Here is an 11,883-nt window from a genome sequence, read left to right on the forward strand (position 1 = left end):
AACACTTCCAGAGGAGGGCTCCAAGTCTTAGTATTCATCCATATTTTAAAAAACGCCTCGGGGACTCGTTTTTGCATTCGTGAAAGTAAAATGATGCTAATACTTGTTAGTACCAGCCGTCATGTAGCCAAGCTGCTGTGCAGCATTCCCCAGTCAATGCTGCTCAGGCTCCTCACGTACACCCCTCCGCTTGCTCCTTGTCAGCGAACTGGGGGGAATTCGCTAACGATTGTGAGAAAGACAGAAACGGTCACTAAGCTTAAGGTAAGACTCTTCCTTTCTGGCCTGCAGTAGTCTGAGGCTTGGATTTTTTAAAACGAGGAGGTTTTTTGCATTGCATCTGGCCCAAGAGATCACAGTCTGGTTTAGTTTTGTTTTGTTGTGTTGTCTATTGAGTTGGAAGAGTTAAAAAGTCATAAATAAACTCCATTTATAGCTGTCTGGGTCTAGTCGAAACCAGTAATGATTGTATCATTTCTTGCTGCACTGTTTTAGGTAAGCACTCTTAATTTAAGAAGTTGCTGTTTAACCCTGCTCCAGCAGATTCTGCAGAAGCTCCAGTAAGATATAGTGTGTGCTTACTTGGTCTCGTCTCACCTGGGTTAGATTTACTGTTTCCTGAGGCTTGCCATTCTTCTGCAGATTTTCTGGGCTTTACTGAGCTTTTGGGACCTGGCACCTTCTCTGTTGAGCTAAACAAGTGGTAATTTCGTCCCCCATAGCATCTAGACAAGGCCAAATAACGGGGCACCACAATCACTGTGACTGCAAAATCCGCCTTCTCTCCTTTCTTACATCCTGTGACAGTAAACCACATGCATAAACCTTGTTGGCCTTTAGCACATTATCACTTGTCACCTGAGTTAGTGCCTTACTGAGATAAGCAGCACAGCACAGACACCCCCCCAGCTAACATTTCAGGCTCTCTACAGACTCAGGTAGCTGTCACAGTGACTTTTACAACCGCTGTGTGACTCGAAAGTTTTGCCAAACCCAAAAGAGCCAGAAGATGACTGTGGAACCAAAGCTTGGCATTCCAGGAGGAATCTCCACCAACCTGACTCGAGCTTAGCGTGGAACTGCGGTACCTAAACAAGGTAATTACAGAAGATGATCTAACCTAATGACTGTAATCTCTCCATTTTATTTTAAGTACCTAATGTACTGCCATAAAATCCCCGAATTTATGAGTTTGAACAGAGGCAATATTTCTCTCTGTTCCCTATAGACGGTATGGGGGAGTGTATATGTCAAGACTGTTTGTACTAATCAGGGTGATTTAAAGGTAACTTGACAGGGATTTATTTTTAATTGAGAGCTTGTTCTTTTGCTTCCCTCTGCCATATAAAAAAAGGTCTGAAAGGTTAGGTTTCCCCTTTTCTATTCATTTTTCAGGTTGTTATGTTAATATTTTTGAATCCACGTTTCTCTGTTGTTGCTTTCTGGGAGGAAGAAGCGTCTTTTTGTAAGGTGCAGGAATATTTGCCCGTATCTAAGCAAAACTACTGATTCAGAACATAGCTGAAAATGTACTGTATACTCATTAAAAAGGGATGCTTGGGGGAACCCATAACCAGAATTTGTACTTGCCAGCAGAGACAGAAGGCAGTAGCTTTCTGCCAGAAGGTTATTGTGAAGTCTTAAGTTAAAAAAATGTGAAAGTTTAAAATTCAAAATAGTATGTTGGGAAAAAAAGTCTGTAAGAAGAGAAGTCTTCAGCAGAACACAGATTTAGGGTGAGGAAGTCAGAAAGTAGAAGTCTTCTCCACGAGCAACTTCATCAAAATGGTTTTTTTGTCACACAAGCTCTTTAGTTGTTAGCAAAAACAGAGAGCAGAGTTCCAAATACTCTCACTTAACACATTCTTTTTTCAATAGCTCTGTTTTCAGACTTGAAATGTTTAATGATTTCTTTAGTCGTAATAGCCTTCCAGGCTGGAACAATAAAAAATGTTTATATGTACATATGTTCCTAACCCCAATTTGTTATACCATACAGAATAAAAAGGAGGCCATGCCACCTGCAGACTGTCTACAGTTAGAAATTTTGTTGCTTGGGTTCAGATTTGACTCAGCTTTCTTTTCATGGTAATGTTCTGTCCAGACTAGAAGTTTGTCTTGTAAGATTGAAAAGACTGATGACTACAGCTACATCAACTACAGCTGCGACGTCAGCTACAACTACATCATTGTTTTATAGACTGTACCAGCACAGGCCAATAAATGTAAGTACCAAAAGTCTTCTAAGCTGGAAACAGAAGGAGAAAAGAGGAAATAGTTGTAGGGAAAAGATGGTTACAGGCTGGCAGGCGGGATGCTTCAAGGAAATATTGGTCAGCAAGAGAGGATGTTACGATACTGTTGTTCAAGAGGCCCCTGGGGCTAAATGAATTGCCCTGCTATATTGTATTCCCTCTGGAGTGCTTAGTTTAGGGGGAACAGTTGGCAAGGCTGTGGGGGGAGACGTATGTTTCCTGTTTTAAAGTGTCCTCAAGCATTACTTAGCTCCTCAGGGACAGGCTCCAGCACACGGTTTCTTTTCTAAGCACCTACACCAATCCCATCTGTCCTTAAGGTGACATTAATAATTGATGTTGGGAAGATGAGACTTCTGAAAGACATTTCTGCCTTTGAGGGAAGGTGGGATTTGTAGGTAGTAGCCTTCAGGGTGCCTAGAGGAGACAACACCAAGGTCATTCCACTCAGGCGCTGTTGCTCAGGGGTTTAACCATTTTGGTTTTGGAGGGTTAACAGGGGAAAAGGGAACTTTGTTGAAGCAGTTCAAGGAAAACAAATTATTTGTTTTCTAGTTAACCATAAGGAGATCCTGCAAAGCATGAGGTGTGCTATGCGAGAAAGTTTGAAGCAGCCTATTGACATGTGCGTAACAGTAGCTAGCATCATGGTGTAAACAGACAAGCAAGTCAGTATCTTGACAGTGAGTAAAATGTGACAGAGTGTCAGCAAGCTCTGAGAATGAAAAGTAGTAACTCTCATCAGATGGGAGAGAGAAAGAAGAACCAGTGGAGGGAGGCAAAGAATAGCTCAGAAAACATCTTTTTGGCAGCAATCTGATCGGATATGGGAAGGGCAAGACTGCGTTTGTCAAAGCTGGAAAGGTACTGCTGTATTGAGACAGAAGAATAGATGTTTGGTTGTGAGGAGACTTTGGTCATACCTTGCAGGAGGGGTCCATACCCATGTGTACTGAGAGTCTCAGAGAGTGAGTGACTCCTCGTTACTTCACTTGAGCTGCCTTGCCTAAGAGTGACCACGGTGCTGAATGATGTACAGCTATGCAGTGTCTTCATTATGAGCACGTGTTGACTGTATTAACAGAGTGCTTGGTTTAGCATCTACTGAACTGCTGTAACTTGAGCTTCCAAGGGTTACCTATACTATTTGTTTAAGCATTTGCAAGAGTCATGCTTCAGCCTAGCTCTCTTTGTGTGGTTTCCTCGTGATGAGCCATACATTTCACTTGGTCTCGAAACCCACTTGATAGAAACTAAAGGTTTTTTATATATGGAGAAGGACTTAAGTTAGACTCTTGACTTATATTTTGAGCTAACTGGCTGAGAAAGAAAGGTTTAATGTATGGGAAAGGATAAGCTGTCTGTTTTATTCACAATGAGCTGGAGATGATGGCTACATATACATGAGGAGATGTCAGAGAGGCAGGCTGAGATTTTAGTTTGGACATAAGGAGATTAGTCTGGAGTAGACTAGTATATCTGTGAGTCATTAGCAAACAGATGGTAGTTGAATTTGTATTTGCTGATGAGATCACACAGAAACAAGGTGTAGAGAGAAGAGAGAAGCAAAGCAAGGACAGAAAACCCACACAGTAATTTGAAGAGTGGATCAGAAATATGTTCTCAAATATACCACCTTGGTAATCAGGTGAAAAGAGAATTGTCAAAGACATGGACATGCAGTATTCGAAGAAGAGCTGTGTGTCAGGTCTGAGTGGATGAAAATGGTGTCCTCATGAACTTGGATAGAGAGTCTTTAGAGATTTTAGAGTGAATAGTTTCATATGGCTCTGAAGAAAGTTAAAAATAAATCAGAGAAAACAAGTTGCTTGGAAGGGATATCTACGACTGTGACAGTAAGAACTCTAATGTTCTTCTCGTGTTCTCATTCATGAAGAATGAGCTGATAGCTGGGACTTGAAAGCAAAATAATGGGAAATGTAGGTAAAATCATACCATTTCTAACATGGCAAAGACTAATTCATAAATAAATTGAAGGGTAAATTGTCAGAAGAGAGAGAAAGGACAAGAAGAGTACAGGTCATGAGAACAATGGTGAGAAATTATGATATGGATCATGAGAGAAATCAGATGGCTGGGTAGAATGGAGGCACTGAAGCAGCTAGAGGAGTCAAAGAAAGCAAACAGTGAAGAAACTTTTGAATCCATGGTCCAAAAAAAAAAAAGAAAAAAGAAATTAAAACAAAAGAGTTAATAGCTAAAGGAGGAAAAAAAGATGAGTAAAACTAAAACAAAGGTAATTTTGAGCAGTTCTTTAAAAAATGTTGATAAGCACCTCTTTTAGCTAGCTTCCTTGAGATTTTCATTCCTTATCAGATATTGCTCTCATTTAAGGTTTAGACAATTATCATGGTGGTGGCAAACACTTCATATATAGAGAATAAAGTATATTGCAATAAAAAATCAAAGATATCAATAAGAACAGTTAGTGAAGCGTCTTGCATCTCCTTTTTTATCACACCTTGAGACTGCTTAGTTGGATTTAAATTCTGCCAGACTGCCAGATGAAAAAAATTCCAAAGGTAGAATCAGTCCTTCTATCTTGACGTTGAATTCTTGACTTAGATTTTAATACCAGCATCTTCACAAGAAGTGTTCACAGGCATGATAGGAAGACAGGGAGAATGCACAGATAACCAGGTGCACAATCATCAGTGCTTTAAAAATAATCACTATCAACAAATTACACTTAGGCTTGAAGAGGCCTTGACTGAAGTGACTTAATCTCTAGAGATATATTCACTTTGGCAGGTGCTCCAGGAAATGAGTTCCTATGGCTTATACTAACTGAACTTTTGGGGCACATTTCACCCAGTCATAAGAAAAGGGTACTGCAGTAAAGACAGAGAGGATTGCTGTGAGGTTTTCCTTAGGAAGATGTTGCTGCAGTTTGCTGAGCTCTGATGGTGGGCTCATTGGGGATGCTAAGCTGGAAAGTAGTAATGGTAACAGTCCCAGTAGAACATCTGGGATACAAATATTCTTGTGAAACCCACAGATATATATATATATTCTCAATAGATGTTGCAGAAATATCTTCCACCATGCCTCAAAATATTTCTTCAGAGTAGATGAATTTTACCTATGTACCTCAATCACCTAATTTGTACCTACCCACACTTCAGGGATCTTCCGATGCTGGAGTTCCTTACACAGCGAGCGGCCTGTGCAGGTCTGCAGAGACAGACTCTCTGTTTAGGCGCTTGCTGAATTTCACAGCTAGTTATCTCTGTATTGACTGGAAACAGAATTTGATGGTCTGGTTTAAGGAAACTACTTGTCAAAGTCAGGTTTTAAATGACCTAAATGTCTCCAAACTGTTTCCTTATGTGCTATTCATTTATGTGTTAATCTGCTTCTAATTCTTATTTCCAGCTCATGATGTGGCTGCACAGAGGAGTTACAGCATGGTGAATCAGGGTGCGTATATGCAGATGCACCGAAGTGTTTTCTTCCCCATGTACATATTCTAACCCTTCATTAAGGAAAAAAGAGGTGTGTTCCACTTCCCTTCAAAGGCAAACAGCCTCACAATTACTGCAAAGTAATAGAGTACACATGAATGCTTACTGCAATTATCCAGCAAAGCGTTTGCGTACTGGGAACCTGAGCTAAGTGGCAGCCTTTCCATTGACTTCAGTGATGACAGGATCATGTCCTATACAAGGAACAAGACTAGAATCTTGACTGAGTGCAAAGGAGGTATAAAATTAAAGTATCAGTTGCATTCAAGTTTCAGTTGCAATGCAGCATTACTCCTAACAGCTATGTATAAGCATGGGACAAGAATAATCTACTGGTGGAATTTTGTGCCTGTAAAGGAAGAATTCGATGTGTTCTTCCTGCAGTAGCCCATTACCAAATCAATAGTATCTCCCTCCACAGGAAAAAATCCAAGGGGCCCATCACCAGAATACAGCGATTAGGAAGTGATCATGTGGTCTCATTTCTATACTCACATATTGACCAAGCCAGATGGGGACCAACTAAATCTTTGAAATGCAAACATTGCTAGAGTTGACCCATCAGCATAACCTCAATTATCTTCCCAAATATTGGGTGGCCTGACATTGGACAGTAATTTGCTTTGCTAATATCATCCAAAGATGGGTTTTTGAGCAAGAGCCTAACTGCTGCTTAAGTAAAGCTGGCAAAATGCCCTTCTGAAGAGAGGCATTAATGATCTTCATCAATAATGAGCTTAAGTGTCTCTGCTTGCTTTAACCAGCCATGAATTTTTCATTTGGAAAGATGGAAAGAAGGCAGAACCATGTTCTACCCTTCATGCATGAAACTGAGGTCTAGCCTTGTTCAGTGAATTAATTTTTTGTTCTTTGCCATCTCATTCCCTTCTTGAACAGCATTTTAGCCAGCTGTTCTAAAACAGTGAGTTCCAAGCAATGATGATCTATCCTTCCTCCTTAGTCCTTTACAGTTCACCTACTTGCTAAGCTGCCATTGCCTTTCCTCTCCCAGCTTCTAACTTAGAGCTCCCCTCTGTTTAAAAAAGATGCAGAAGAGGGGCTTTTCTTATAGCGAACATCAGTAACCCAGTCTGCCTGCAGGACTTCTATGCTCTAAGAAGAGCACTTCCCACAGAAATAACCTGCTTCTCAGCTCGCCTTTCCCTTTTCTGTTGAGACTCCATTTCTCTCTTTGCAGAGAGCATAACTCCTGGACTGCAGATCTGAAAGAATCCGATTAAAAGATAGCATCACTGTCATTTTTCACAGGGACCTATTCCTGATTATATTAGTTAGTGTCAGTTCTTTGTATTACATATAGGTCATGTTTACCTGGCATTGCCTATATCTCTGTATTTTGAGCCCTCCATAATATGGTAGTAAAATGGAGTGAATGAAAAGCAGAACAAGGGCTTTCACTAGCCTCTATTCTAAGCATGCAATAATTTCATGACTTTAAATATTGTTTAAGGAAATTACTAGGTAACTGACCAGTTTGGAATTTTATTAATATTTGTGATGATTATTGTTAGAAAAAATACAGAACTAGAAAATCCTAGCCTTATTATCTGTGGTCCATGCTTCCTCATGGGAACATGAGTCTTTCTATTTCAGCGAGAGTTTTGGAAGATTTTGGGAAGTAGATCAAAATTCATCTGATCCTCAAAAGAACCCCACATGTTCTCATGACAGTGTGCTGGAGTCAGTGTGGAATGCCTTAGTGCCTGGGAGGGAACTGACATATCTTTAAGGCTTCTCGAGACCATGAGATTGAACTGGGTCACTTCATTAAATGCAGTTATAAATGAAGTCATTAAAAGGTAACAGAATACTGCCAATTGAGAGTTTGTTAGATATAGGTTCTGCTAATCTGGAAATACCTTAACAAAGCATATGTGGCATGATCTTTTCTTTTTCCCCCCACAGGACCTTGGTGCTCAATCATTTCTTATTATTTGCTTTTTCTTTAGAATATACAGAAGTGGGTGGTAATGGTGTTAGTGTGTTCCTAGTTCATAGTGTGTGCAGGAGGTATTCATACCGTCCCAGGTCTCTAAGTTCAGAGCCTGCCCTGCTTGTATAGTCAATGGAGAGTTGTAGAGATTAAGATACATTTCACCTAATTTTAAGCATCTAGCTGAGAGGCAGCAAGAGCTCAGATAGTATCTGATCACCTCTTGAGACTACATTCAGTATTTGCTGTGTAGATAGCTTGCAGAAATTATATGCCTAACATTAGGTGGATGGCCTCAGTCCTTCTGTTAAGTGGATGAGTGACTCTCCCCGGTCGTCCATCCGCAGTGATGGCACGTACTACTTCATCTCGGCTCAACTGCTGTGCTTTCCACAGCAGAAAAAAAGGCAGGGCTCCTTGGAGGCCTGGGGAGGTATGGTACGATCCCTAGCACAGAAGAAAAGAAATTCCTGGTATCGTTTTCATTTTGCGTGCTCACCAAAGGGTCTGTCAGTCATTGGCTTTTATTCTGGTGGCTTTAAAATACAGACTATTGCAAAATAAGAAAATGTTGTGTTCTTTTATGATATAGGTGATTTGCTTAAGGTTTGCAATGAAAACAAGAATACCTAATACAGAGTCAGCACTGAGTTGATTTGTTATACTTAAAGCTTCTGGGGGAGATTTTCAAAGGTACGAGGGAGTTAGGAACCAAACTCCCTTTGGTGTTCAGTGGGTGTTCAGCATCTAGCTGCCTGTTTCTGCTTTTGAAATATTCTCCTGTAGCAGTAAGTGGTCGAATTGTAATGGATAAACCCACAAAAAAACTGGAGCGGTCTGTCTTTTTCTGACTATTAAAATGATACCCCTTTGAAGAAAAAAGTTCTTAAAACAGAAAAAGAAATATCAGTGGATCTCTGCTCACTGTGGGCTCTATTCATGCCTTGAAGCACTCACAGAGCCTGCATTAATGTTAGGAAGAATTATTCAGACGTATAAGGGGTGTGTAATCGATAATATATTCTCGCTGTTACTCAGAATAGGTCTCTGTGAGAATCAAGCTGTAGGTGGGGTTTCCATATGTTACACCTTTAATCACAAGACAGCTTTTTAAGGAGAATTCTGTTTATTATGAGAGCGTAATCCTTTTTTGATAGGTGTTTGTGGTCGGCTGAATCCTCCCTGGCTCAGTGCCACAGGCCAGCATTCTCCAGAGGCACAGCAGCATAGCTGTGGATGCAGCACAGCAGAGCTCACATGCTCCCCTCTCTTATTCCCACCCCAAAAAAGCTACAGGGCCCCCATCCTAGCCTTGAAAGGGCAGCTTCCATTTCCCCCTTACCAAACAGTAACTACAGCAGAATGTATCGTCACTAAAGATAAAGTAAGTGAACTGTTACATCCAGATTTCACAGCCAGACCAAACCTCAAGGGCATGTAACCAGACCAAACACCGCTAATGAAACCTTAGACGGGATTTTAAGATACAGCTCCCTTTCACACTGACAAGGCAATGCTTTTGTAATTAGTCATACAGTGCAGGGTACCCCAGTGTCAGTTCTGCATATCTGATTCTGAAAGGACACGGTCCCTTGTGCTGCTCCGTGGGGTTTGCTACACCTTTATATACCTGATTTAGAGGCAGCATCACCTGTGCCATGAGTTGATGATAACCTATATGTTTAAATTATGATAATATTTTGATCCCTGTTCAAAACTAATTGATTAAATTAGCTTCTGTTTTCTTTAATTTTGTTAACACATAAGTTCTGTGGACTACCCTTTAATGTGTGTTTTCTCAGATCCATCCTGCTCACATTGTGGGCCATCCATTCTCAGACAATCTGGTCCCCTTCAGAGCAGACACATTTTTGTATAACCTGGTCATCTGTGGGCTGTCCTACTGGCCACATTTTTCTTCAGATACAGACTTACATTTTTCTAAGACATTGCACCTGAGTGATGTTTTTTTCCAAGCATGATGCAAGAGAGCCTTAATATATTCATGTAGGCATATATTCTTACTCAAAACTCCCCAGACTTTGAGTTCATAGAAATTCAAGATACCTAATAACTGTAAAGGAACCTATATGTATGTTTGTTTAGTAATTTCCTCACTTCTTGCTATTAACATCTTAAAAAATCTATCCAATTATAGCAAAGTTAACAGCATTTATCAAAATTGCTTACTCAAATTTGTTTGATTCTCTTCAATCTGCAAAGGAACCTTTTTCTACAACATCTGTACCAGAGATTTCTGGCATACTTGGAAAATGCAGTGACTTCCCAGAATAATGCTCCTGCCTGTACTATTTCCTGGAGAGCACCAGCTGCGCTGGGCAGAGGTGTGAGCCTGAGTACATTTATTTCAACCGTGAGAGGAACTGTAGTTATTTGATGCTGATCAGTTCTGTAGTGGAAACTGATGCGTACTCTGATATCATGAAGAGCTCTACAAGGGTTAAGCAATGTTTTGATAGCCAAGATATTAAGATAGATTCTGCTTTCTTGTATTTCATAGAATCACAGAATCATTTAAGTTGGAAAAGACCCTTAAGATCATTGAGTCCAACCATAAACCTAACACTTGCCAAGCCCACCACTAAACCATAGCCCTAAGCATCACATCTACAAATTTGTTCATGAATAGTTTAAATTAAAAAAAAACCAAACCCAAACCCAAAACCCCAAAAAAGAAACAACCCACAAATCAGCACCATAATTAGGTTGCCAATTTAATTTGATCATTGTTTCTGAAAATGTAAGATGTGTTTGTCTGATTTTTTTTCCACAAGTTTCCCTGAATCCTCTTACACAAAGAAAAGATAGTTACTGTTTCTGAGCTACAGAAATACTTTCTGTGTTCAGCTGTGATTTTATTGATTATTAAATTAAGGTGTTCTATATTGTTATCTGTCACAAATGACTTACAGCTCTGTACCTTTATCAATTTTCCCATCCTAAGCAAAATTAGCTTTTTGGATTTTATTTTTTTTTTTTTTTTAAAGGAGAGTTTATCATTATTCAATGGCATTGACTCTGCAAGGCAGGTCTGGAGTCATGAGGAATAGGACTGGAGGGTAGCTGAATCTATTCGTAGGGCTATTTATAGTATCTTTGTGATTTCCACAAGTTACTATAAGTTCTAAGTTCCATTTTGATGTCTGCTTTATATGCAAAGATATGCAAATATTGTGTTTACAAAGTCCACTAGCTTTCATCTGTTCACATACTGAGACAGCTTCATGCAGGTAGATGAATTCCTCCAAAACTGCAGTTATACCCGGTACATCAGTTTGCAGTCCTTCTTTTTAGGATGACATTGTGACTTAAATGTGTAGAATAAACTGACCTTTTCTTACAAACCCTGTAAGAAAGCATTCTGGGCTGCACCAAAAGCAGCATGACCAGCAGGTTGAGGGAGGTGATTCTGCCCCTCTACTCCGCTCTGGTGAGAACCCCCCAGAGTCCTGCCTTCAGGTCGGGGGGCCCCAACAGAAGAAGGACGTGGTCCTGCTTGAGTGGGTCTGGAGGAGGGCCACAAAAATGATCGGGGACTGGAGCACCTCTCCTATGAAGACAGGCTGAGAGAGTTGCGGTTGTTCAGCCTGGAGAAGAGAAGGATCCACGGAGACCTTATAGCAGCCTGCCAGTACCTAAAGGGGACCTACAGGAAAGGTGGGGGGGGGAACTCTTTAGTAGGGAGTGTAATGATAGGACAAGGGGAAATGGTTTTAAACTGCAAGAGCGTAGGTTTGGGTTAGATATTAGGAAGAAATTCTTTATTGTGAGGGTGGTGACACAGGAACAGGTTGTCCAGAGAGGCTGTGGCTGCCCCATCCCTGGCAGTGTTCAAGGCCAGGTTGGATGGGGCTTTGAGCGTCCTGGTCTAGTGGAAGGTGTCCCTGCCCATGGCAGGGGGATTGGAACTAGGTGATGTTTAAGTTTCCTTCCAACCCAAACCATTCTATGAAATATGAATGTGGAGATTACACTTTTTGTGGCATAGAAAAATGCAGAGAGCTCATCTGGAGAACAGGAGATGATTTGTATACTATAAAAGCAGTCCTTGCTTTAAAAGTCTGTGAAACAATGTGCAGTCAAGGACAGAGTTTTACCCACCCTGAGGATCCAAGACAGAGTTTGTTGTTTTTCACACATCCATAAACACAATTATTAAAAATTGCAA

This window comes from Buteo buteo, chromosome 17 (genome assembly GCF_964188355.1).
Source record: "Buteo buteo chromosome 17, bButBut1.hap1.1, whole genome shotgun sequence".
Classification (NCBI taxonomy): Eukaryota; Metazoa; Chordata; class Aves; order Accipitriformes; family Accipitridae; genus Buteo; species Buteo buteo.